We start from the raw sequence: 27,958 nt of genomic DNA on the forward strand, positions 1-27,958 counted from the left end.
AGGGATCAGCAGCCCAGAGTGACCAAGGTAAGCACTAGAGAGATCAGCAGCCCAGTGACCAAGGTAAGCACTAGAGAGGTCAGCAGCCCAGAGTGACCAAGGTAAGCACTAGAGGGATCAGCAGCCCAGAGTGACCAAGCTAAGTATTAGAGAGATCAGCAGCCCAGAGTGACCAAGGTAAGCACTAGAGGGATCAGCAGCCCAGAGTGACCAAGGTAAGCACTAGAGAGGTCAGCAGCCCAGAGTGACTCATCTTGGTGCAAATTTTGGATTTTAAGAAGAGCTGATACTTGTGATAATCATGGATGGTTTTCTGTTTCAGGGAGTTTTATAAATACAAGCATAACACCAGATAGTATAACTCAATTCCTTTCCTTAAGAATTCAGTGCAATCCCAAAAATAATAGAATAAAGGCTCAGAATCAGGACTACATTTTAAATATTACTCTTTCTTTCGGCTTTTGCTGGTTAGGGGTTGCCACAATGGATCACCTGTCCGCTCATGATTGGCAGTAGAGTTTTACAGTGTCGAGTTGCCAGCCTGGCGCCCAACCTTCCACAGAAGGCGCACACATGCACTCACTCACACCTAGGGCCAATTTAGAGTGTCCAGTCCACCTACAGCATGTCTTAAGGATGTGGGAGTTAACCGGAGCAACCGGAGGAAACCCACACAACCACAGGGAGGACATGCAAACTCCGCACAGAAGGCTCCCCAGCCGAGGATCGAACCGGAGGACCTCTTGCTATGAGGCGACAACGCTAACTGCTGCACCACTCTAATGCACTTAAAAAGTTAGTAAAATAACACCTTTTGCATAAAGATGTATTTTTGGACCATAAGTATAAAACTCAAATGTCTGGATTGACTGACTGTAATCCTGAATGATTATCCTGAATGATTAACCAGCAAATCAAACTTTTTGTGAAGGAGAAAGCAAATGTATGAACAAAATCAGTGAAGGGCTGTGAAATCAGGGACAGTGACAGGCATGCATTACTGCTCAATGAGGTAAATAACTGAAATCGGGGACAGTGACAGACATGCATTACTGCTCAATGAGGTAAATAACTGTGAAATCGGGGACAGTGACAGGCATGCATTACTGCCCAATAAGGTAAATAACTGTGAAATCAGGGACAGTGACAGGCATGCATTACTGCCCAATGAGGTAAATAACTGTGAAATCAGGGACAGTGACAGGCATGCATTACTGCTCAATGAGGTAAATAACTGTGAAATCAGGGACAGTGACAGGCATGCATTACTGCTCAATGAGGTAAATAACTGTGAAATCGGGGACAGTGACAGGCATGCATTACTGCCCAATGAGGTAAATAAGTGTGAAATCAGGGACAGTGACAGGTATGTATTACTACCCAATGAGGTAAATAAGTGACTTACCCCTGCTGCTGTTTGACGATTGCTAAACAGCATTCACTGATCTGGTGTGGCACTACCAGTGTTGCACGATGTGTTGCTATTTGCTGAAATAACTACAAAACTAGGACTGCTATGGCTTATGCTTGTGTGCGTGTAAACAAAATCACTGATTTTTGTATGTGCATGCACCCAATAATGCCAAGACATAGACATTATTCTTCTGGGTATCAGTAAAAATGTACTTAAGTAATTATATTTAAAAAGTAAGACATGAGATGTATCACAGAACATTCAGGCACTTAGATCTTCCTGGAGTCTGGTGGCCCCCACTCAACAGACTGTATAAATGGATACTGGGGGCTCCCTTAATCATCCTTGACCCTGTGGGGAGCCCCACAAAAGCTATTGCTGGTTGAAGAAAAATTAGGACAAAAAATGTTTCAATTTTCTGACTGAGCTGTTTAACCTGAACAGTGTTGAGATATAACCCTTTTAGGATAAAGCTGATAATAGCCTCTGGTTTCAACCACACCCATTCTAAAACCATCCCTGCTCAAATGTGTGTGTACAGAAAGCTGCTGGGGATCTGGGGATTGTGTGGTTCTTAGAACTTTAGTTTTCATCACAGTCAAACCTTAGAGGTGTGCAGATGAAGTCATTATAGCTTGTGATTGAGCTGAGGACAGTGTGGTCATTGTTTATTTACTTTTCTCACAGACTTCAGAGGTGTGAAAAGAAGGTTACTAAAGGTGGTATACTGTCTAAGAACAACGCATTAGAATATATTACTGAAATCATTCTCACAATCACACATCAGGCACATATACATGGGGCTGACTTTGAGGGTTAGGGGTGAGGAAGCATGCTATGTATACATATATCAGCAGTACCTTGAAATATATGGCTAAGACAATTTAAACCTCTGCTTTCATCCTAGTCTAACACCAGAGGGATGTATAGGCAGTGATTGTCTTTTGTGGGGGGTTAGGGAAGAAGGCAGTATTTCCAGATAAGACCTATGTATTTCCACAACTGGCTTGTTAGCTTATTGTGAGCTGCTATTCTGTCAGCTTTGAATATTAAGCCTTGGGCACAACTTATGTCTTCCTTGGAAGAAAAAAAATAAGACAAATTATTTTATATTTCATGATTTTTGTTTAGGCCACCATTGGAGCAAAATGTTGATAAAATGCTCTGCAATGTATCACAGGACACATATGTAACCCCTATGGCTTTGGGGCACCAGCTTAATTGAGTTATTTACTAAATGGTTATTACTGTTTTGTCTTGGTCAGGAAAGGAGTGCTGAAAAGGATGCAAAGAAAACTAAAGCTGAACAGCATCAGTGAATTTTCTTTCCTTAATTTCTGTTCAAGCCATTATTGGATGAAAAGATATTGTAAAAAGAAAAAAAACCCCTTTAAAATGCACTTCAGAACATATAGAAAGTTATGGCTTCTTGAAAAAGTTGAGAGTAAGGCCAAATGTGAGAAAAGGAAGAAAAAAGTAATGTGTCTGGTATGGGGAGCCCAAAAGGGGGTGATGGATCAGAGGAGAGGACTGGAGGGTGTGCAGGGGGGGGGGGGATTTGAAACAGTAGGCCTAGTCATCACTTCATTGAAGTCCAGACCTGTACATATAGTTGTTGTTGTTGTAATGTATCATTGCTGCAACTAAATGCCAGTAACTGTAAGCATCACTTTGTTAGACAGGTCAGCAAAGTGTGGTATATAGGCCTGTTGTAATGTAACAGCTTGTAGCTAAGGTCTGTCTGTGCGTACTACTTCTAAAATTTTGCAGCACAAACTAAAAGGTTTCTTAAGAGGTGTGGCATTGACAGGATGATACTTATACTGGAAGAGCCTAGGGGCCCCCAAAATGCTAACACCGGCACTGTCCCTTCCCAAATAAATATTTTCAACACTCTATTAATTGTTGTCCACAGTTTCTCTGATTAATAAAAAAAAAACTATCTGACCTGCATATTAAACTAAAGGGACTAAAAACATTTTCACTGTTTTTCATCTTAATATTCATATCCATAATCAAGAGATTCCAGTGTCTCAGTTATTGTACCATTTAAGTCTCTTCCCACATATCTTTGACTGCCATAACAGAAGATTTTTTATCCAGGCATGTAAATACTTTGTCTTATAACCCCATAAGTATAGGTATTGTTTAACCAATTCACGTATGGTACATAGTTTACCACTCTGTTTTATAGGTGTCTACTAGGCTAATGGCCCTGGAGCCTTTACAAGCCTAGCCCATAGGATTACCTGGCATTGTGCCCACCCACCTTAGTTCCGAATGCCTCTGTCGAGTAAACCACTGGAGTGATCCCTGGGGTGAATTTTCTATTTCCCATCCACTCATCAAGATTTCTCTTGAAGAGGGCTAGTGAGGTGCTCTGCTTGACATGTATGGGAGATCTATTCCATAGCATGGGCAGTCTCTGGGTTATGACCCTGTCCCTCCAGCATGTTCTGTTGATTATGGTAATGAGGTTGAGGTCTCTGGAGCATGTGGTGCGGAGGGATTGGGATTTCTTTAGATGTAGCATTTCTAACAGAGCTGGGTCAGACATGGCTTTGTAAGTCAATCAGAGATGGTCTCTAAGTAGGCGATATGAGACAGAATAGTTGGAGTTTTTTGAGTCTGTCCATATAGGACAAATGTTTAAGGCCTAGGATCCTCTCTGTGAGGTACTTTTGCGGCCTCTCCAGTTGTTGCAGTTGTTTAGTGAGGTACATGCCAAATGGGGCATTGTACTCAATGATTGATCTAATGAGGGAAGAGTAGAGGGGAGACAGTGACCTCTTTCTTCCTGGATGCAAAACCCTTAGCAATGAGATGCAACACATACAAGAACTTTCTGACCACAGTGGCAATGTGGTGGTCAAAAGTGAGGTTGCTGCCAACCTGTGTTCCCAGATCTCTTATAATGCCTTCTGTTTTCAGTGGACTACCATCGATGTGGTAATTCATGGGAACCAGGTTTTTCCCAAAGGTGATGACACATTTTTTGGCATTGAGCTTAAGGCCATGGTTCTGACATCAGTCGTTGGTCTCAGAACCTCATAAATTTTATATCCCAAAAAGACATGAAACTCAAAATGTTCCACAACACTGAAATGTCCTTTTTCTGGATTTATCAAGTGCAAGGTATCAGCTGCAAATAAAGTTAACATTTCTTGATTACCATAGTAGCCATAGTAGTTATATTGTTGTATTTTTAAGTGCCTTATTTTCTTTCCCAATGGCTCTAAATATAGAGCAAGTAAAGGGGGAAGAGGGCATTTCTGCCTTGTTCTTTTCAAACACAGCTTGTTGGAGAGGATCCTTTCCACTTTATTTTTTGCCACAAACCCTTCGTTTACCCTCCTAATAGTATCATAAAATCCCCAGCTGACTCTATCATATACTTTCTTTGCGTGATCATTGTCTTATTGTTGTGAAATGTTTGCTTCTCCACAAAACCACATTATTCAGCATCTATCAATTTTGACAACACTTTGTCATTTCATTTTCTTAGCTAGTACAGGTGTAAGCACTTTATAACCAAGGTTTAAAATTTAAATAAGTCTATATGAAGCTAAGTCTGGAGGGTCTTCCCTCTCTTCGGATAATACAGCCAACACAGTTTTCTTCCAAGATGTTGGTACCCCCCACCTCACCCTTTTATAGTACTATTTAACAACACTTTTTAGGTTTTTAATCACTTCCTTCCCAGCTTTCAGACTTCCACAGTAATAGCGTCTGTTCCTGGAGACCTCCCCCGTTTGATTATACATCACTATTTTTATGTAATCTCTTCTTGTCTTCACTTTTGTTTTGCCTCATCTTCCTCCAGCCTTGGCATAACTAAGTCTTCCATAAATATTTCCATTTGGACCATTTCTTGGTTTCTACATTTGTCTGCTTTATACAGATTTTCGTAACATCTCCAAAATATTTCCATTTTCTTTCTTAGATATCTGGATATTTTTCTTGCTACCCACACCAAAGTGCTACGGAAAATATCCCTCTTAGTCCTGGACCGTTTACTAGGAAGTTATTTAAACAATCCTAACAGAAACGTGGGAAAAGCAGTACAAGAAACAGTGGCAATGGAATTTTAGAAAAAAATGAGGTCCCTTAACTCCCTACTGTGACCATCCATTAAATCTTGCAGGCAATCTGTCACTTTGCTGCTCACTCGTTCATTCTTTGGAAACATCCACAACAGATTCCTCGGTGCTAGCATTTGTCCAAAACAGATACAAGTGGCATTGGAACTCATGTCACCCAAACTTGGGAGTCCCTCCACACCCAGAAAATCAAGCCCGTCTCTTCCCCCTATCCTTTTTCATATGTTAATTCTAGGCATCATAGGACCACTTCCAAAACCCAGCAGAGAAAAATGATTTTATTCAAGGATATTTCTAGCACTGGAAGAGGGGGACCTGGAGACCTATACTTTCTTTCCTCAACATTTTCATAAAAGTCTGTCTTTTTCCTGTCATCTCTCTCCGTCCTTTGCTTTTTCGTGACTGAACATCAAAGGTGCCTAACATCACATACCTACCCAAAATGACTCTAGATTATATTTTGTTTTCCATTTTTTCAAATATTCAATCTGATGTTAATCTTCATCCCATTCATCACTGATGGGTTCGGTTCTGAGCCCTCGCAACTGAGTAAGCCTTATACCAAAGCTCGCGCCAGCCAAAAACACTCGAGCTAAGATTTTACCCACAATCCCCTTCTCCCTGTTACCTCAGATATTGTTTGCTGCGTTGCCTAAAACCATCTTCAAGCCAGCTCTCAGCTAAGTCTGTTATATTTTTGAAATATTCTGATTTTTTGATATTGCTCTTGACCTTAAATAGTTTAATTTGTTTCTACATAGTGTGTTACCTCTTTACCTGTGTATTGCTAAGTCCTACCGCCTTTTTCCTGTCAACTACCTGTTGGTAATCTTAGTACCACCGGTGGTGTGCTCTTTCTTTGTACCCACTGTGGTAATTCTTCTATACCATCATTGGTATTTTTTCTCTCTCTACCTCTAGCTAACTATTGTAGTGTGTTTAGTTGTTTTCTCCATGTTTTGTTGAATTTGTTGGTGTTAACATGTCTGATAAAAAGGGCACTTTGGGGTTCAAGCAATGCCTGAAGTGTGGGAGAAAAATGCCTAATAGTGACCTCCATGATGACTGTGTTTATTGTTTGGTTGTGCCTCACCTCTCTGTACAACCCCCTTGCTCCTCCTGTGCAGGGTTTACTTCTCATACCCTTAATGAACGTAAAAATAAATTGATTTTGAAGGGCCTTCTCAAATCGCCCTTCTCAGAGGCCCTCTCTGCGTAGGGAGGGGTTCACTCTCTCCAAAGAAAGAGAAGAGGCCCCACTCCATTCCCTCCTCACCCACTGGTGAGAAGGAAAGACCGCCAAAACCAAAAATGCCAAAGCTTTCTGCACTGGAGCAGAAGTCTTCACCTGCGGTACCATCTATTTCTCTAGCTTTGATGCTGACTCCCTCGGCACCAACGTCTATGGCACCGAATGTAACCGACGCAAAAATCTTGACCTCAACACCGATTATGACTCTGAGCCCTTCCACGGCTCCGATAACTCAATCTGACACTGCTGCTACTTTTGTCTCAAAAATGAAGACAGTGGTGCCTTTAGACACACAAGCTCGGACCTGATACTCCCTGTCTGTGGACTCCTCCTTGGGACAGGCTTTTAGTCACTTCTTAGAGCATACAGAGCCCCCTTTAGGGATATCCACTAGATCCACCAGGAGCCTCTCCGAACACGGCATGGTGCACCTTGTAGACCAGCTGCTGGCGGCCAGAGGGATTCTTTCTGATTCTAAACCCCAATCCCTTCTAGGACTTGGGTTTTCTGCTTCACGGACCCCATCTTACTCTCCTCCTTCATCCTCCTTGCAGGTTCCAAAGCCCTCTGCACCGATGCCTCTTTCGATAGTGGACCTCACTTCGACCCCAGAGTCGACCCTTTGCCCTTCAGTTCCATTGGAACCAGATCTTCCTCAGGCCTGGGATTAGGCTGTGGTTTTCTCGGTTCCGAGTTTGGCGCCGGCTTTTTCTACGGTGCCGTCCACTGCTCTGGGAACCCTGTCATTACCTATCCAGTTTGAGGCTCCACTCCTGGGAGCAGGCTTAATGGAGCGAGATATGACCCCAGTTCTGAGGTTGTCCTTCACAGTTCCGAGCTCCCATTCCGCTTTGGGGTGGCCCTGCTTTCCAGGCGATGGAGAATGCTATTGCCTCCGTGAGCAAGCCTTCGGCATCAGAATCCCCATGTCCTCCCCTGTACTTCAGCTGTCACAGTCCGCTATCCCGGATTGAGCATGGGAGCCGCAGGAGACCCTATTGCAGGGTGCCTCTTCTTCCGGGTCCTCCTTAGAAACTCCCACTGAGGAGGTTCCTAGGAAGACATTGTGCAAGAGGAGGTTCCTAGGAAGAAATTGTGCAAGAGGAAGCATGTGGACTCCACTGAGGAGTCCCTCACCGAGGATATGGATTACGATGAAGGGGAAGGGTCCCCACGATCACCCCCTGATGATGTCTCCTTTGGAGACATCCTTGAGATCTTGAAACAGAGGGGTGATTTGTAGCCCAAATATCCTTCCTCGGCAGAATCCGTTTTCCTACAGGCCTTTCGTGCTCGATCCTCTACCTCCTGGGTGACCCCGCCTGCAGATGAGTTGGTTCAGCTTGTGGTGCAGCGCACCTGGAAGAACCCTGACACGGTTGAAGCAGTCCCCAAGAGACCAGACAAAATCCTTTCTCCTCCTGAAGAACTTCCTCATTGGTCCAAGGGTTTACTGGTAGATGCTATGGTGGTGGTGGCAGCCACCAAGAAACAGCTTGCTGAGGAGAGCCATACTGTTCATCCATCTAACAGGGAGTCCTGAACGGTGGATAGACTGAGGAAACGAGTTTTTGCTTCATCGTCCTTTGCTGTTCAGTCTTTGAACGACCTGGCACATTTCACCAGACTCCAGAGAGACATCATCTCCAAACTCTCTGGTACTCTGTCAGGAAAGGTGTCTGACGAGGTTAATGACAAGGTAGCCTCACAGCTAGTGACCTTGGAATCTATTTCTAATTCATCCATGAGGTTAATTTCACATGCAACTGAAGGGGCGGCTAAAGCTGCGGCTTCAGGCGTAGTTATGAGACGTCCATGCTGGATGCGCCTGTCTTCCTTCCTCAATGCTCTACTGGAAGCATCTTCCCTGTTTGGCCCCAAAGTTAAGGACATGTTGGCCAGGTGTGAGCAGGACAGCAAGACCCTGTCTGCAGTTGGTGTATGTTTCTCCACGCCCCAGCGTCCTTTTTCCAGGAACCAGAGAAGTGGGAAATTGTGGCACAAAAAGCCTTGGGGTTCTTTTCGTGACATACATGGCAAGTTTACCTCCAGAGGCAGAGGGGGCAACTCTTCTGGAAGATGCCCCTACAGGGGCAGAGGGGATTTGCGTAATCAGCGTTCCAGGGATTCTTTCTATGGACAGCCCTATCAATGCTCCTGAAGAGCAGCTCGATTGCTTTCTTCTAGAAGCAGTTGGGGGACGCCTTTCTCTGCACCCCACTGCCTGGCCATCTATTGCCACCGAATCTTGGGTGCAGAAAATAATATCCAGAGGTTACCACATCTCCTTTTGACTCCTACCCAAAACTTCTTAAGCAAATCCCAGACGTCCCACCCAGTCTAAGGGAAGAGGCAGCTCTTCAAATAGAACAGCTGTAAAAGGGTCATCCAGAAAGTCCCACCAGACCAGATAGGATCCAGATTTTACTCGAGGTTCTTTTTCATGCCAAAAAAGACTGGACTGGAGGCCAATTTTGTACCTCAGCTGTTTAAACAAGTTCATCAGCTAGAAAAAATTCCGGATGGTCACAGTTCAGTCCATTCTCCCGTTTCTGGAGGAAGGCGATTGGATGTGCTCGATAAACCTTCGGGATGCATATTACCACATCAAAATGGGCAAACGATCTGGAAGGTTCCTTTGCTTCCAACTGGGAGCCAATCATTACCAATTCCGTGCCCTGCCCTTTGGACTCTCTTCGGCCCCGAGTGTGTTCACCAAATGCATGGCAGCAGTGACAGCTCACTTGAAGACTGCAAGGATTCCAGGTATTTCCATATCTGGCTTGTTAAACTTGATTTCTGCATTAGTAACTGTATTTAGAGCACAACCTAGAGCTGTTTACTGAATTTCCTGTTTGCACTTATTTTTAAAATCGTTTTTTTCTCAAAACTTGCATTTTATCTGTCTCTGGCCTAGCACTCTTGTGTGGGGTCATTTACTGCACTGTTATAACTTGTTGATACTTGTGAACCTCTGCTATCTCTGAAAAAAACAAAAAAAATCTTGCTTTTTTCCAACTTTTCTGAGATTTAAAAAAGTTCAGTTACAGGATTGCTGTTCTTGAACTGTTTGTAAGTTTCTTGGAGGCCATTTTTTGCTTGGGCTAAAGGAAAGTCTCTCTGTTGATCAGTGGCAGTGAAAAACATTGAGCAGCCTGCTTGCCCCTGTGGGAGTGGTTACTGACTTGAAACTGTAGTTTTATTGGCCATTTTGGGTCAATTCCAAACTCCTTCATCTTCCTCTCTTAAAACCCTCTTTTGCGCGTTTTTGTGCATAGTGCAATAGCGGGCAGCGCTGCCTAATTGGGTTTAAACTATTCCTGGCTCCACAAAGTCTGGTCTTCACTTTTTCCCTTAGAACTGCTCTATCTCTCAATTTAAACACCATATTCTCATTCTAAGGCCATTCACTGGTCCAATTAAGTAATCCTACAAGTTAGCACTATTAAACCATAAGCACTACTTACTCTTATACTCTCTACGATTACCCTGTCCTCTATTGGTCCGTCTTAAATTCAGTTTCCCTATATTACTCTAGCATGTCCAAAGGTCAGTCAATGGTTTCCTCTCCAGTCCAGCTGGTGAATCTGGGAATTTTGAGGCAATGTTACAACTGTCTCATGTACACGGACAACCCTCTCCTCCGCCAAACAGGTTCAAATATATGTGAGAGATGCAACTATTTAGCCAAACTGGAGGCTGAGCTCTCTCATCTCAAAACTGGTGTAACCAGTCAGGAGGAGAAGGTAACCTCACACAACACAATTCCAGTATCACGTAGTCCCACCACATCAGCAAACCAAACACATAAATACACAAAAACATACTCGGAGGCTCTAAATAAAAATCTACCTAAGCAACAGAGACCTCCAAAGCAGACATCCAAGCAAACGCTACCTCAAAACAAAACACGCACAACACATAGCCCACATAGTCAGTGTGCCAAGCAGCCACAGCCCTTAAGGCTGAATAACACAACTGATACTCTTGTAATAGGTGACTCTATTGTCAGACACACTGACGTCCCGCTCACCAGGCTGAATAAAGAGAAGGTCACGGTGAGCTGCCTGTCAGGTGCTAGGATCTGCCACATAACGCAAGCCTTCAGGTCACTCCAAAGCAAATACAAATATGACTCGGTCATTGTACATGCTGGTGTGAATGACCTGAGACGTACCTCCCTGAACTACATGAAAAGAGACATAGAGGAGCTCTCTGATCATGTAGCCCAGGCTGGTATGACCCTGACCTTGAGCAGCATCTTACCCTCACCTAGAATGATGCCACAGTACAAAGACAAAATGATCAATTTTAACAATTGGCTAAAGTTTTGGTGTCATTCAAAGGGGATCCAGTGTCTGTCAGCCTGGGATGACATGCTCGACAAGCCACGTTGCTCAACAAGCCATGTTGCTTCGCTAGGGACGGCTTGCACCTGTCACCACTGGGCTTTCGGATATTGGCAAAGGCTCTTGCCACCCCCATAGTGCCTTTTTTAGGCAAGGCTCAAAAGTCAAACCCACCCCCATAGACAGCACAAGGAACAAGAAACTAAGGGTAATGCTGCTTAACGCCAGAAGTCTTAACCTCAAGATGCACGCACTCAAAGCTCTCCTCAGTATGGAGAACATCGATATCTGTGCAGTGACAGAAACCTGGTTCAAGGCTCCAGAGAGCACCCCAGCACTACCAGGCTATACCTCATATCATGCTTTTCGGCCCCAAAACCCGGACCGAACCACAAAAGGAGGGGAGTTTCCATATTTATCAAGGATATCCACACCTCCAGGTTAGTGGCATTGCACGAAGTATCGGGGACCATCCATGTGCAACTAACAGTGGACAAGACTGCTTTTCAGTTTATAGCATCCTACAGACCACCCTCTCAAAGTCAGGAATCCCACTCGGCTTTCCTGAAAACATTGGAGAACATGAAGATCTCTCCGAACACCATTATATTGGGCGACTTCAACTACCCAAACATTGACTGGGAGCACTACTCAAGCCCCAGCACCTTAGCCCAAAGGTTCCTGGAAATTATAAACTCAAATGCTATGGAACAACTAGTCACCACTCCCACAAGAGGGGACAACATACTAGACCTGATCATTACCAACATAGGGACTCTATGCTCCACACCAGAAGTATATCCCTCATTGGTAAGATCAGACCATAAATTACTTTCACTGGATGTCCACATCCCGACCCCACCCCCAGCCCAGAAAACCACAGTGAAAATCTTCTCAAAAGCGAACTTCTCACTTCTCAAAACCGAAGTGGAATCCTTCAAGGCCCCAGGGCCAGTGGAAACTACGGCCCAAACTGCAGAATCCTGTATAAACGCATTCTACGGACATCTCCAGGAATGCATGAATCATGCTATCCCAAACAAAACCAAGACCCAATCATCCAAAGGCAGGCATCCAGTCTGGTGGACCCCTGCCATAAATAAACTGTACAACAGAAGGAGGAAGCTACTACATGATAGAGCAAAATCCCTAATAGGGAAGGCATCTCTGATCAGTACTAGCAAAAAATTACGATCCCTCATAAAATCCTCCAAGGCCAGCTTCGAGAGAAAAATTGCACAGGACACCAAAGACAATCATAAGGCTTTTTTCAGTTATGTTAGGAACCTGGGATGCAACTCCCAGACTTGTTCTGAGTTGATTCTAAATGACAAAAAATACACTGAACCCACAGACATCGCCAATATCCTGACAGACAGGTTCAATACAAACTTCTCCACCCCCTCCCCCCCAAAAGAGCAAGTATTTATCCCGGCAGAGGGCTGCCTCCCAAACATCTCTGATGCTCAGGTGAAGGCTGCCCTCTCCAAAGCAAAAAACACTGCTTCCATGGGACCAGATGGCGTCCTACATGAACTCCAAGAGGAACTAATTCCTCAAATAAAACAGTTATACAATCTCAGCCTCACTACAGGATATGTGCCCACAGAATGGCGTACAGCAACAGTGGTCCCACTCCACAAAGGTGGAGCCTCTACGGACCCTGGAAACTATCGCCCCATAAGCCTGACTAGCTTAGTCTGCAAGGCTATGGAGAGGATCATCATGGAGCTCATAAACAAAGACATTGGGGACCAACAGACACTAGATCCTACCCAGTTCGGCTTTGTCAAGGGCAGATCCTGCCTTTTGAGCCTGGTTGACTTCTTCAAAACAGTCACCAAAGCCATAGATGAAGGGAAGGTAGTCCACACAGCCTATCTGGACCTTGCAAAGGCATTTGACACAATACCCCACTCGGGCATCATAGATAAGCTATCCAGCTTAAATATAAACCCCTATGTCACAAGATGGGTCGCAAACTGGCTCAAAGACAGAACCCACAGAGTGAGAGTTGCTGGAGCCATGTCGGACTCGAAACCGGTCACAAGTGGCGTCCCACAGGGTTCTGTCCTGGGACCACTCTTCGGTATATACTTTTTCGAGGTACAGGCAAACGTGGGAGGACTATGGCTCACCAAGTTCGCAGACGACTGCAAACTGGGCACCATAATCGACTCTCCAGCTGACACAAACATCCTTCAAAAAGGTCTCACAGAGACAGATAACTGGTGCCAGCGCCATGGTTTAAAGCTAAATGCCAAAAAATGTATAGTCATACCGTTTGGCAAAAACAATGTGCCCACAAATTACCACATAGGCGGAAACCCATTAAGTACAGAGAAAGTTTAGGGACCTGGGGACCCAAGTTAATAGCAGTCTCTCCTTTGAAAACCACATTGCCAAAGTGGTTAGAAAGACCTTCTACATAGCCCACCTCATCACGAAGGGTTTCACATCTAGATCAAGAGAGGTAATCGTGCCCCTTTATTCATCCCTCATCAGGCCCATCATAGAATACAATGCCCCTTTTGTGATGTACCTTACCCGACACCTGCAACAATTAGAAAGACCCCAAAAGTATCTCACCAAGAGGATCGAGGGTCTCAAACAGATGCCATATGCTGCTCGGTTAAAAAAACTCCAGCTCTACTCAGTTGCATACCGCCTACTTCGAGGCGATCTATGCCTGACATACAAAGCTATGTCAAATCCAGAATTAATGGACATGCTCCACCTCAGTAAATCTAAATCCCTTAGAGCCACACGCTTGAGGGACTTGAATCTCAGCACAGCAATAAATAGAACTTGCTGGAGGGACAGGTTCATAACCCAGAGGCTCCCTTCACTCTGGAATAGAATTCCAGTTCATGTGAGGCAGAGCACCTCACTGAATCTCTTCAAGAAGAATCTCGATAGGTGGATGGGGGATCGTAGGTTTGTCCCAGGGATTACTCCCGTGTCACTATTAGACAGAGGCGCACAGTAAACTAAACCTTAAAAAGGGCACAGTATACTCAAATCAAGGGGTGGCGTAAGCCATACGGAATCGGGCTAGGCTTGTAATTGCCCCAGGGCAGATAGCCTAGTATGAACCTATGGATGCTTGGCTCCTCACCACCTCCACCACGTATCTACTGGTAACAAGCTTGCATCATACCCTTTCTCTGGCGCATTGCCTGGGAATATGTATAAACTGGGAAAAGTTCAATATAACTCCAATCCAGACCTTGGAGTTTATAGGGGTAATGTTCAATACCCGCGCTTTGATTTCTCTCCCGGATCACAGAATTCAAAGATTAAGGATACAGCTCCGAGTGATGCTCTGCCACAGATTGGTCCCAATTCGACAGGTTCTGCAGTTGCTAGGGTCGATGGCAACATCTATATCTATAGTCTCCCTAGCAAGCTATCACATGAGACTCCTACAGTAGCTTCTGTTGACCCAGTGGTACCCGAACCGTCAACCATTGTCTTACCAGATTCGTATTGCAGATCGGTGTAAAATGGATCTTTCTTGGTGGATGAAGCCAGACACAGCACTTTGGAGCCAGCCTTTCCATCCCCCACAGCCCAGTGCCATTGTGACCATGGAAGCCTCTCTGATAGGGTGGGGGGGCCATTATCTGGAAATGACTGTCCAAGGCACATGGTCTGATCTAGAGTCCAATCTGTGTATAAATGTTGAGGGCAGTGTTTTTAGCATTGTAATCATTTCAGACTACCCTTCCTTCGGGAACAATTGCTATCCAATCGGACAACATGTCAGTAGTTTGGTACATCAACAACCAAGGGGGAACCAAGTCCTATCCCCTATATCGAGAAGCCATGAGAGTGTGGCAATGGGCAGTAGCTTCCAACTGCTTTCTGATAGCAATGCATATCCCGGGGATTTCTAAAGTGATTGCAGACAAGTTGAGCAGGTGTATTCTCCTGCCTCACGAGTGGTCCCGCAACCCCAACTTAATGGTGAAGATCCTAAACTGTTGGGGCCAGCCTTGCTGCGACTTGTTCGTCTCCCTGTCCAACCATAAGTGCAGCAACTACTTCACCCTAATTCCCCCGCAGGGGGAGCCCCCGAGGGACGCACTTATCCACGACTGGCCCACGGGGATGTCTTTATGCTTATCCTCCCATTACTCTGATTCCTCTAGTTCAGAAGAAAGCCCTCCGGTTGAACAGCAAAATGATCCTCATAGCCCCTTTTTGGCCTCAACAGGTGTGGTCCCCCTTTCTTTGGCCTCATCATCTTTGCAGTCTGTGGATCTTGGATCCAACTCCAGATCGGATATCTTACCCTCAAGGGTTGAGTCACCCAAACCTTTTCAGCTTCAAGCTCACAGCTTGGCTTCTCCACTTCCAGTGATTGCCAGGCATTGTAATCTTTCCTGTCTGGTACATTATATTATTCTGGCTTCGCATAAACCATCCACCAGAAAACGTTATGCTGACAAATGGAAAAGATTTGCGATTTGGTCTAGACAAAGAGAATTGGACCCCCCTTTCTGCACCCATCTCTGCGGTACACCAGTATCTTTCCATATTTTTTGAGGAGGGTGCCACAGCTTCAACTATTCATGTCCGTTTATCTGCCTTTTCGAATTTTCATAATGGGTTCGGGGATTCCTCTTTAATTTCTCATCGTCTGAGCAAAACCTTTTTGAAAGGAATCTCTCATTTGATCCCTCCACTTGAGCAGCCCACTGAAGGCTGGAGTCTCACACTTATGTTGCAGTCCTTGACACGGTCTCCCTTTGAGTCAGCAGCCACATATGACATCAAATTTCTCTCCTGGAAATCCCTTTTTCTGGTGGCTATTGCTTCGGCTGGACGCATTTCCGAGCTCCGAGCTCTTTGTATCAAGCGTCCTTATCTGATTTTTCATAAAGACAAGAGTATCACTTCAGACCAATCCTTCCTTCCTAAAGTAATTTCCGAGTTCTGCATTAATCAGACTATTGATTTGCCTGTGTTCTTCCCTAATTTTTCTAACAAGGGAGAGTATTGTTTACATTTAATGGATGTTCACAGACAATTGAGGTTTTACCTAGAGAGAACAAAAGCAATCAGGAAATTTGACCAATTATTTATTTCTTTTTCTGGTCCAAAAATGGGAAAGTCCGTCTCTAAAGTGGCTCTATCCAAATGGCTCAGAGACTGTATAACCTTCATTTATAACTTTGAAAGGAAATCTGTTCCACCAAACATCAGGGCTCACTCCACCAGATCAATGGCAACTTCTGTGGCGTTCCACTCCAGAGCTTCTATGGACAACAGCAGCTACGTGGGCTTCCCCCCATACCTTTATCACTCATTACAAACTGGATCTGGTCTTCAGGAGAAGGACGTCCTTTGGTTCAATGGTGCTCAGGAATGTTATTCCATAGGGCCACCCATGGATATAAGGTAGCTTCCACTCCAGCACTTCTATGGACAACATCTGTGCAGCAGCTACGTGCCCCCCTCCCCCCCCCCCATACCTTTATCACTCATTACAAACTGGATCTGGTCTCCAGGGGAAGGGCATCATTTGGTTCAGTGGTGCTCAGGAATGTTCTTCCATAGGACCACCCATGGGTATAAGGTAACTATCCCATCAATGATGAATTGAACGAAGATTAACAACATCAGATAAAGACGTTATGTTTTGCCATAACATTCCATCTGTATTGTGATCTTCATCAGTTCATCACGTCCCACCCTCCTTCCCTCTCCTAGAGGCTCCTGGGGGATCTTTTGGGTCCTTTTCCTGGGCTAAGGTTTTTTGCGTGGAGACAGCCTCTGCTTTACTTGCTAGGGCAAACTTGATCTGAGGTAGAGAGAGAAGGAGATTGTGGGTGAAATCTTAGCTCGAGAATGTTTGGCTGGTGCGAGCTTTGGTATAAGGCCGACTTTGTTCCGAGGGCTCGGAACCAAACCCATGAGTGATGAATGGATGATGATGAACAACACAGATGGAACGTTATTGTAAGACATAATTTCTTTGTTCTGCTCTTTACACTTTGTATTTCCAAGGCTCTAGTGCTATTCACAAGATGTCTAACATAGTTGCCTTTTGCAGACCGTAATGGATTTACATTGTTCCCGATTTAGAAAACGTACCTTATTTGTGTGCACTCTCTTCAAAGCTGTCAAGAATACACTTTTTATAAGGAATCTGTTTGAAAACAGGTACGTTTTCACCTTAATTTGTGGAAGTAAATCTCGTCTCCATTCTCAGACTGACATTTTTAGGATGTTTACTAGACATGTCCCTAATGATGGCTTATCTACCAGAAGAAAGGGACTACATTTTACCTTTTCTGGTTTTAACAGTTTTCTCATCAAATAATGACTACAGTAAAGGAATATCTCCGGGTTTTGAAGGTACACGATACCACTGTCCTGACGATTCCACTAGCCATATTACTCCTGAAAGATTCAGCGATTTCCCAAGGCATTATGGATTCAGCATCAGCATCCTCTCTCCTTTCCAGTTTCTGTACTGAAGCTTGTTAAGAAAGAACTGCTATGGTGCACAGAGCAGACCATATTGCATCCAGGTCTACCAATTTCCTCTCCATCCCCTTATCAGTCCATAACAAATGCATCAGACTTGGCATAGGGAGCAGATTCCAAAAGCAAGGGGTGTGGGACCATCATCTCAAGAAAAATATAAATGTCAAATAAATGATGGTGTTGGTAAATGCATTGAAGACTTTGAACCATTTGCACATTTTACATCCTGTGTTAGAAATAACAGACGAGCACCACTATGATGTGGTACTTAAACAAAGGAGAGCAAGGTCTTATCCCATGTGTAGACTAGTCTTGGTAGCCTGGGAATTTGCAACTCAGCACAATCTATCCTTTCAGACTACATACATTCTGTCAGAGAGCGGAACACAGTGGCAGTCAGTTTGAGCAGATGCATGACATACCTGCCATGAATGGAAGCTACACCCCAAGGTCGTCTTGGAGATTATCTGTTTGTGGGGAACTCCCCAGATAGAAATGTTCACCTCCATTTGCAACAAACAGTTAAGAAGATTCTGTTCTGGGACTCCTTACAGTATAGCCTGTAAGACAGATGCCCTTTTCCTCTCTTTGGATGGGAATATTCCTGTATGGCTTCCTCATTTCATCTGATAACCAGAATTCTTTTTAAGACCCCAAAATGACTTGACAAACATCATTTTGGTGACTCCCTTTTGGCCTAGAGAGTATTGGTTCTTCCCTCTCGTGAAAATGGTCGGGGGCAGTTACCATTATCTTCCTTGCAGAATAGATCTGCTCATATAGGGCATGGGATCACATATCCACCCCAACCTGCAGAATCTTCATTTGACTGCTTGAATGATAGATATTTGATTGCTCTGAGGCACTTTTCCCCCTGAGGATGTGCAGTACATTTTAAAGGAGGTTAGAAAACCTGCCACTAGAAAATTCTATTTAGCCAAATGAACGGGATTTTCCAGTTGCTGCCATAGAAAAAAACCTGAACTATCCAAAGCAGAAGCTCCTCTGGTTCTCTCATATCTGTGTCAATTACTCAAATTACGTAATTCCTATTCATCTATTGAAATTCATCTTTTGGCTGTTTCTGCTTGTCTGGCTTTGGATCTCCCTTTTTCTTATTCCAGGTAAAACAATTTTTGAAAGGTGTATTGCATATCCATCCACCTCAAAAAAATGGGGGCGTCTTCGTGGGATCTGAACTATATCTTAGAAAAACTTCACTTTACCACCCTTTAAGTCAGTTCATCAAGTTGATTTAAAATATTTGACTTTGTAAACTGTTTTGCCTAGGTGAGTGTCTGAGTTGTAAGTTATGATAGTAATGCAGCCATTCCTCATATTTCATAAGGGCCGGGTAACCTTAAGAACTAATCTTTCCTTTATGTCTAAAGAGGTATCAGGATGTACTCTAAATCAATATAGTCATCCCCCTCTGTTCTTTCTTGAGCCAAAAAAATAGAGAGAGAGAATCTTGCATACTCTGGATGTTCACAGACATCTTGGCTACTATATTAGTAATGTTCACAAGCAAGCAAAGGAAAGTAGTTTTGCTGGAATTGAATTCATCCTCAAGTCATGGTGAATACCTTCACGAGGTGGACCCTGTTTTTTTCAAAATCTCACCAAGACAATGATATATAGACTGTATTTTATATAGCATATATCAACGACAGTAGTAGGTTAAATAATAAAAGATAGCTGGGTGCGCAAGTCCCAGGATAAAAAGTGTCCAATCCTGGTAGGTGTACTGGCTCCAGGACTACAAAAAAATGACTGTAGAATCTTCAAGACACGGAAGCATTCTTACAATGAGTTAGGCCAGGCCCAGGTGGAGGATGGCACCCCTGTTGTAAAAGGTGGTTGTAGTCCATAAAAACTGACAGGCCAGAAAAGAAGCATAAAGATGATAGAGTGGACTATTGAGAATAAGAAAGTATGTATTGATACTATTATGCAAGAAACCAAGAATTTCAGGACAGGAGATATAGAAAAAGATTAAGAGAAAAATTAGAGGAAAGAAAAACACTTGTACAAGAAAAACTGTCAAAAGCTTTAAATGTAAATTTGTGTTCATTCATACAACAGATTCATGAAAAACATTATATAGATTCAGAAACCTTGGGCCATTTGGAAAAAGTGACCGAGGAAGTTCAAAAATATAAAGAACAAAATCTAGAGATTTTTGAAAAGTATAAAAAAGAAATATGAACATGGGAAAGAAAGATCTGATATGGTGCAATATTTATGCAAAGGAGAAAGCCAAATTAATCAGTACAACAAAACTGCTTCAAAGATATTTGAGGAGAAATATAGGTAAAGGCACCCATATAAGGAAAATTCACAATACAAAAAATAGGATCACAAAGAGGGAATGTAGAACAGAAGATTAGTAAAGTAAAAGTTAAACAAATAGAAGCTACAGTTATGTAATACCTCTGAAGTAAAGGCTTTAGTGTAGAAAGTATTAACACAGGTTATGACACAGCATGATGGAACCCAAAGTAAGGAGAAACGGGGAGTGGGAGACATCTGAAAAAGAAATGATATGGGAAAGGAAAAGAGATTTAATATAGTGCAATATTTATGCAAAGGAGAAAGCAAAACTAACCAATACAAAAAAGCACTACTAGAGATATTTGAAGACAAATGTAGGCAAAAGCATCCAGTTATGGCAAATTTTACAAAACAAAAAATAAGAGAAAGGAAAAGTAGAAAAGAGGATACGTGATGGAGAAGTTACAGAAATGGAAGCTGAGATTATGGAGTACCTGCAAAGTGAAGGATTTAGTGTAGAACTTGTAACTCTGATAGCATCACAGCAGGATAGGATAACGATTTCCCAAATTATTAGAAACTAGTGCAGGGGAAGCATCTCATCAGTTGCCATATGAAGATACTCTGGAACCTTCAGCAGGAAACCAGTACAAAAAGGTCAGCTGGAGTAGCGCAGTAAGGGAAGGAACAAGAAACGTTCGCAACTCTGATGCAGTCAGTGTTGTGGAGTGATAGGCCAGTGAGCTCTCGTATGAAAGAGCAAATGATCACACAGGATGAAGCTGAAGAGAATATATCACAGGTAAATGTTCTGGAACTTTCTGCAGAATGCATGCAGGAAATGGAGGACAGAGAATGTATTAGTTTAGAAGAAAATGATCCAAGGGAAGAGTTTCTTGATTTAATTGAGATGGATAGACATATTAAAATCGATGAGAGATGTACTTCAGAAAGTCATTAATACCCAAAATGTTAGAAGTTTAATAAAACAAATGAGCACAGTAATCAACTGTTTATAGAAATTCATAGGATATAACAGAAGTAGGATATATTACTATGTAGATAAATTAATAACATATAAGTCTTACCACACAGGGCAGTAAGGGAAAGGAGAGGAAGAAATCAAATGCCATCATGGAAGTGTCAATTAGTGAAAACTATAAAACAATTAAGCCAAGTAAGTCACTGTTAGAAGAGTAGAGCAGAGGGAACAGATCAACAAAAATACTCAGACTTGAGAAAAGCAACACACAGTATCAGAACAGACCAGGATCTGTCGTACACTGTTACAAATAATAAAAGTAAAGATATCATCAGAGGCAGAAAAGCTTAGAAGATATACAGATAAATATAAAGGAAAAGTACAAAATAAGTGCTTTATTGATGACCCAAAAAAAATTTATGGAGACTCTGGGAAACAAGGCAAAAGGAACATAAACACCACAAAAAAAAGAAACATCTATGAAGATCCTGTGGACATAACAAAGATGCTAAATGGATAGAAGAAGTAAAAGAAAGAATAAGAAGTTTAAAGGTGCAGGATATGAAATGGGATGAAGTAACAGCCAGAAAGATTGAAACAAAATTAAGAAAAGCTCCTAATTAGAAAACCCCAGGCCCAGTTGCAGTACCTGGCTTCTGGCAAAAAGTATTAACGTCTTTACATGAAGATTTAGCCATGGGTGATAACTATTTATATGCACACCTGAAGAGATGCCAACCTGAGTAACAACAAGAAAAAATATACTCCTCCTTAACAGTGAACCTACAAGATATCCTAAAAAACTATAGGCCAATAACGTTTCCGACGATGTATAAACTGTACACTGGAATTGATTGACAGTTTATAATCATTTAGAAGGAAACTCGATCATGGTAATGGAACAAAAGGGTAACAAAAGAAAGTCATATGAAGTAAAGGATCATTTGTTGTGAAAAAAAGTTATAATGGAGCATTCTAAAAGGAGAAGAAGCCATGTATGGGTACTGCGTGGATAGATTACAAAAAAATGTTGACAGCATCCCACATTCATGGATAAAGGAGTGCTTACAGATGGACAAGATACCCCACGCTGATCAATTACATTACAGCAACCATGAATTAGTGTGCAACTAAGCCATGATAAAGGACAAATTATTATCCCAGTGATAAAAATTCAAAGGGGGATACTCCAGGGTGACTGTCACCACTGCTCTTTGGTCTTGCCCTTAACCCATTAAGCTGTCTACTTAACAGATTACATCTTGAATACAGTTTGGTTTCCAGAAAACAAAGCGTAAAGACTTCTCATCTTTTTTTTGTGGATGATTTAAAACTGTATAGTTCATCAGACAAGGAAGTGAATGCACAACTACAAGTGGTCGAAACTTTCTCAGAAATAAGAATGCCATTTGGTCTTCATAAATGTGCAAAAATAACCTTTAAAGCGGGAAAGTTGCAGCACCAAGTAAATAATGGTTTGGGACAGGAATGTGATATAAAAACTTGAGCATGAGGGAGTGTGTAAATATTTGGGAAGTGTTGAAGGATCAGTCATAAAACATAAATGTGACTAAAACTTAGGAATATTTTAGAAGACTAAAATTAGTACTGAAAAATGGCCTTGACATCTAGGAGCAAAGTCCATGCTATAAACCGATTTGATCTTCCTGTTGTAACTTAGTTTTGTATTGACTGAGTGGCCCCAAAAGGTACTGGATCACTTGGACAGGAAAACAAGAACAATGTTCATGCGTCTCAAATGATTTATAAAAATCAGTGTATACAGAGATTATATATTCCCCGTTCTGAAGGAGATATGGGCCTCCTCAAAATTGATAACATGTATCTATCAGCAATCATAGGACTGCATACATACCTGCTGACCTCACAAGATCAAAACATAGTGAACGTTTTAAAATATGAGAACAAGTCTAAGATAACTTCCCTGCTTAGTTCAGCAGAAGCATATTGGTGTCAAGCAGGAATGGAAATCAAACCAGAAGTAGATTAAAACTGGCAACTGAATATGCCAAAAAAAGAAAATATAGGGAGTAGGATTAGACAAGAAAGCAAGAAGCGAGGAAAATACATAAAATATAGGGAGTAGGATTAGACAAGAAAGCAAGAAGCGAGGAAAATGCAGAAAATATAGGGAGTAAGATTAGACAAGAAAGCAAGAAGCGAGGAAAATGCAGAAAATATAGGGAGTAGGATTAGGTAAGAAAGCAAGAAGTGAGGAAAATGCAGAAAATGTAGGGAGTAGGATTAGACAAGAAAGCAAGAAGCGAGGAAAATGCAGAAAATATAGGGAGTAGGATTAGGTAAGAAAGCAAGAAGTGAGGAAAATGCAGAAAATATAGGAAGTAGGATTAGGTAAGAAAGCAAGAAGTGAGGAAAATGCAGAAAATATAGGGAGTAGGATTAGGTAAGAAAGCAAGAAGTGAGGACAATGCAGAAAATATAGGGAGTAGGATTAGGTAAGAAAGCAAGAAGTGAGGACAATGCAGAAAATATAGGGAGTAGGATTAGACAAGAAAGCAAGAAGCGAGGAAAATGCAGAAAATATAGGGAGTAGGATTAGGTAAGAAAGCAAGAAGTGAGGAAAATGCAGAAAATATAGGGAGTAGGATTAGACAAGAAAGCAAGAAGTGAGGAAAATGCAGAAAATATAGGGAGTAGGATTAGGTAAGAAAGCAAGAAGTGAGGAAAATGCAGAAAATATAGGGAGTAGGATTAGACAAGAAAGCAAAAAGCGAGGGAAATGCATAAATGTAGCTGCAAATAGAAAAAGCTCCTGGAACAACCTCATGTCTGTCGGGATCTAATGCAGGGGATGGTTCAGGAGAGACTAATTTAAACCAAAAGACGAAAGGATTAATATTGGCGGCCCAGGATAGCGGACTTATATGCACTTCGGTTTACAAAGTGCATTGAACATGTTGGAGAAACAGACAAATGCAGGTTTTGTGAAAGAGAAATGGAAGTAGTCACACATCTTGTTGCTGGGTGTGATACACTAATGACAGAAGGCCTGTATACTGGAAGGCATAATAATGTGGCAAGACTGTTGCAATGGGGATTGTGCAAACATTGTAATATTGAAGTAGCCGAGAAGCACTGGAAACACGAACCACAAAGCATCATAGGAAATGTTTATATCGCATGGTATCACCCATTAACCAACAGTTCAAAAAACAGATGCTAGACAACCAGATGTAGTGGTCCATGCAAAGAAAACAAAAGAAGCATTGATCATTGAAAGTGCTATACCCAGTGATTACAGTGTCTTAAGTACAGAGAGACACCAAGTCATAAAATAACAGGAATTGCAGGCAGAAACAAGGCAATTTAGAAGGATACCCAGACAGTTCCTGTAGTAGTAGTAGAAGGCGCAATGGGTCTCATAAAAAAAAAAAATGTTTTCTTTACATATGTTACTGATGCATGTAACTCCGTATGAATTGCAAAATCAGTCAGTTTTGGGCACATTGCAGGTGCTGCAAAGAGCAATTCTGGCTAGCATCAAAGATCAAAACAATACTAATTTAATGAACTTTGATCATACTTTGACTTGGGAATGGGGGCCATTCCCATCAAGGTGTTAGAAACCTAAAAGATTTAACCTTCAACCAAGTAAAGCCATAATAGAGAATTGTAAAAAGAGGAAGAACCCAAGTATAGCTTGGGTAGATTGCAAAAAAGCATTTGACAGCATTCCACATTCATGGATAAAGGAGTGCTAATAGATGTTATAAGAGGCATCCTACATTGATCAAATTACATTAAGGTGACCATGAAATGGTGGCAAACTATTTTTGCAGTTAAGCTGTGACAAAGGGCAAATTATTATCCGGGAGATAAAATTTCAAAGGGAAATATTCCAGAATGATTCTGTCACTGCTGCTGAGGCTGCGGTGGTGCAGCGGTTAGCATTGTTGCCTCACAGCAAGAGGTTCTCTGGTTCGATTCTCGGTTGGAGTGCCATCTGTGCGGAGTCTGGCATGTCCTCCCCGCAGTGGAGTGAACGTTAAAAAGATGCAGGTAGGTGTGTGCATGTGTGTGTGTTCCTTATTTGAAGGTTGGGTGCCGGGCTGGCAACTTGACACCATAAGAAACCACTGCCAATCATTAGCGGACTGGTGATCTGCTGTGGCAAGCCCTAAACGAGAAATGACGAAAGAGATTCTGTCACTGCCGCTATTTTGTCTTGCTGTAAACCCATTAAACAGTTTACTTAATAGATTAGATCATGGTTACAGTCTGGCTCACAAAACAGCCTTGCTTAAAAACTTCTCATTTTTTGTGTGGATGACTTAAAACTGTATAGTTCATCAGATGAGTTGAAAGCACAACTGCAAATGTTTAAAACTTTCTCGGATGATAAAAGAATGGCATTTGATCATGAGAAATGTGCAGAAGTAATGTTTAAAGCCAGAAGGTTGTAGTACTAAAAATATCAGTCTGGGACAGAAATGCAGTTTAAAGGAACTTAAACAGGAGGAAGTGTATAAATATTTGGGAATTGCTGAATGATTGACAATAAAACTTACTAAGGAATACTTCAGAAGATTAAAACTAATATTGAAAACAGCCTCAACATCTAGGAATAAAGTCTGAGCTAAAAAACAATTTGCTCTTTCTGTTTCAACTTAAAAGTTTTGGTGTGATTGGCCCCAAAAGAGCTCTGTTGGACAGGAAAACAAGAAAATGCTTCATTGTTATCAAGCTGTATATAAAAAAATCAGTTTGTGCTAAGATTATGTATTGCCCGCTCTGAAGAAAGTGTGAGCCTCCTAAAAAATGATCACATGTACAGATCTGCAGTTGTAGGACTGCGTACATATCTGCTTACTTCATCAGATCCAAACAGTGAAAGTTTTAAAACATGAGGAGAGGAAGTCTGAGGACTTCTGCTTAGTTTAATAGAAGCCTTCCGGTGTCAAGTGGGAATGGAACACAAACCAGAAGTAGACAAAAATCAGAGCAACTGAATGTACAAAAAAAAAAAAGAAATAACATAAGGAGAAGAATCAGATGAGAAAGAAACAAATGTGGAAAATGCAAACATTTAGTTGCAAGTACAGAAAACTCTTGGAACAAGCGCATGTTGTTCAGGACCTGAAGAAGAATAGTTAAGGAGAGGCTAATTTAAACCAAGGGATGAGAGGTTAATAATTGCAGCACAGGATAGTGGACTTTGTGCCCACTGGACCACTGGTTTACAAAGTACATTGAACATGTGGGAGAAACAGATGCATTTAGATACTGTTTAAAAAAAAAAAAAAGAATTGGAAACAGTTGCACACCATCTTGTGGTTATTATGGACTCATGGCAGAGGGCCTGTGTACACTGAAAGGCACAGTAATGTGGCGTGACTGTTTCACTGGGGATTGTGCAAACACTACATTATAGAAATAACTGAGAAGCACTGGAAACCTGAACCACAGAGCATTGTAGAGAGTTATGAAGTCTACATCACATGCAATCACGCGTTACCAACAGTTCAAAAAACAGTTGCAAGAAAAGAAGGGAAATATAAAATGAAGAGCCAAAACCACCACACAGCCCAGCAGCACAGAGGAGGAAATAACAGTTGTAATCCCTAAAAGAACAGGAAGCTTGCCATAGAAAGAAGAGCATGAGGCCCTGCATAGAGAATATAAGTTTCCTTCTTGTGAAGAGTTGGAATTTGTGATGGTTGATTTTCCCTCCACCTGGACACTTCATAGGATAGTATTAGGCTCTGTGTCCTTGCAGGGAGAGCTGGATCATGGTCAGATGGGGCCTAAAACAAGGTACTGGATTGGGGTGCTCCTACACACACAGCACTACCCCCCAACAGCCATTGCAGTGTCCAATGAATTGGCTGTTTCACCCCATTTACCATAAACACTTAGAATCTGTCAGTTTGTGTACTATTTTCCTTACTTCTACAATGATTACAGATGTTTGGATTTAATTTAAATCTTTTATTTCAAAATGTATAGCACAAATACTGATAGTCATTTGCTAAACAAAATAATAGTGTCACAATGAAAACAGCATTAACAGTAAACTTCTGTGCCATTTAAAACTCACATTCATTGAAATGGCATTGAAACTCCCATTCAAAGAAAATGTAACCGGCCAGCGGCAGATTGTTTACCTTTGGGCTGTTTTCAAACTGTAGGCCCTTGCACACATTTTTAGGACCACGCAGGCAAGCATGTGTTCTTTGATTCACCTTCCTGATTGTATTAAATTGTATTTGTTGCATAATACAGCACCACGGTGCATATGTACTGTGTGCTGTGCTCTTTCCATGGGACCTGGACCACCATCTAAGTAAAAATGCCTCCTTGTTGTGCATGTGTTGTTCTCAGGTGTCTTACCAACCAGCCCCCCACAAACATGCATACATACCTACCTACACACACACACACACACCATAAAAAGTTGTGTATGAGGAATGAACAGACTGACAGGGGACCTGGAAGTCACAGAAACTAACTTGTAGATGTGTAAGCAAGCATTAGTAACACATCTAGTGTGTAAGCAAACGTTAGTAACGCATCTTGTGTGTAAGCAAACGTTAGTAACACATCTTGTGTGTAAGCAAACGTTAGTAACGCATCTTGTGTGTAAGCAAACGTTAGTAACGCATCTTGTGTGTAAGCAAACGTCAGTAACGCATATTGTGTGTAAGCAAGTGTTAGTAACATATCTTGTGTGTAAGCAAGCGTTAGTAATGCATCTTGAGCTTCATTTTGTCTTTGACATTGTGAAGTGCTACTTCTGCTTCTGCTGTGACTTGCTACTCATTTAGTGATGTGTTGCAATATTCCTCTCCTATTCTAGTATAGGATATACTTGTTTTCAAAAACTGGAGTACCCCCCCCCCCACACACACACACACACACACACACACACTTACTTGTGGTACTGGTAGTTATTTTACATTTATCACCTTGTAATTGCCATTAATCACTATGCTCACTTTCCTTCATCTTTGCAGGTCACATGACGTTCTATTTTTTGTGCGCTGCCTTTTTGTTTTCTAATGAAGCCAGGAGGCTGAGGCATCCTTCATCCTACTTTTGTTTAGCACC

The 27,958-nt window shown here is 42.1% G+C and overlaps 1 protein-coding gene across 1 annotated transcript in view; it reads left to right on the top strand.

Moving 5' to 3' along the window:
* USP25 (ubiquitin specific peptidase 25) overlaps positions 1–27,958 on the top strand; it is a 2,531,105-nt gene that overhangs the window by 2,115,888 nt on the left and 387,259 nt on the right. The gene's annotated exons all lie outside the window — the stretch shown is intronic.

The sequence above is a fragment of the Protopterus annectens genome, chromosome 5.part0 (genome assembly GCF_019279795.1).
Source record: "Protopterus annectens isolate FY-2018-M chromosome 5.part0, PAN1.0, whole genome shotgun sequence".
Lineage (NCBI taxonomy): Eukaryota > Metazoa > Chordata > Ceratodontiformes > Protopteridae > Protopterus > Protopterus annectens.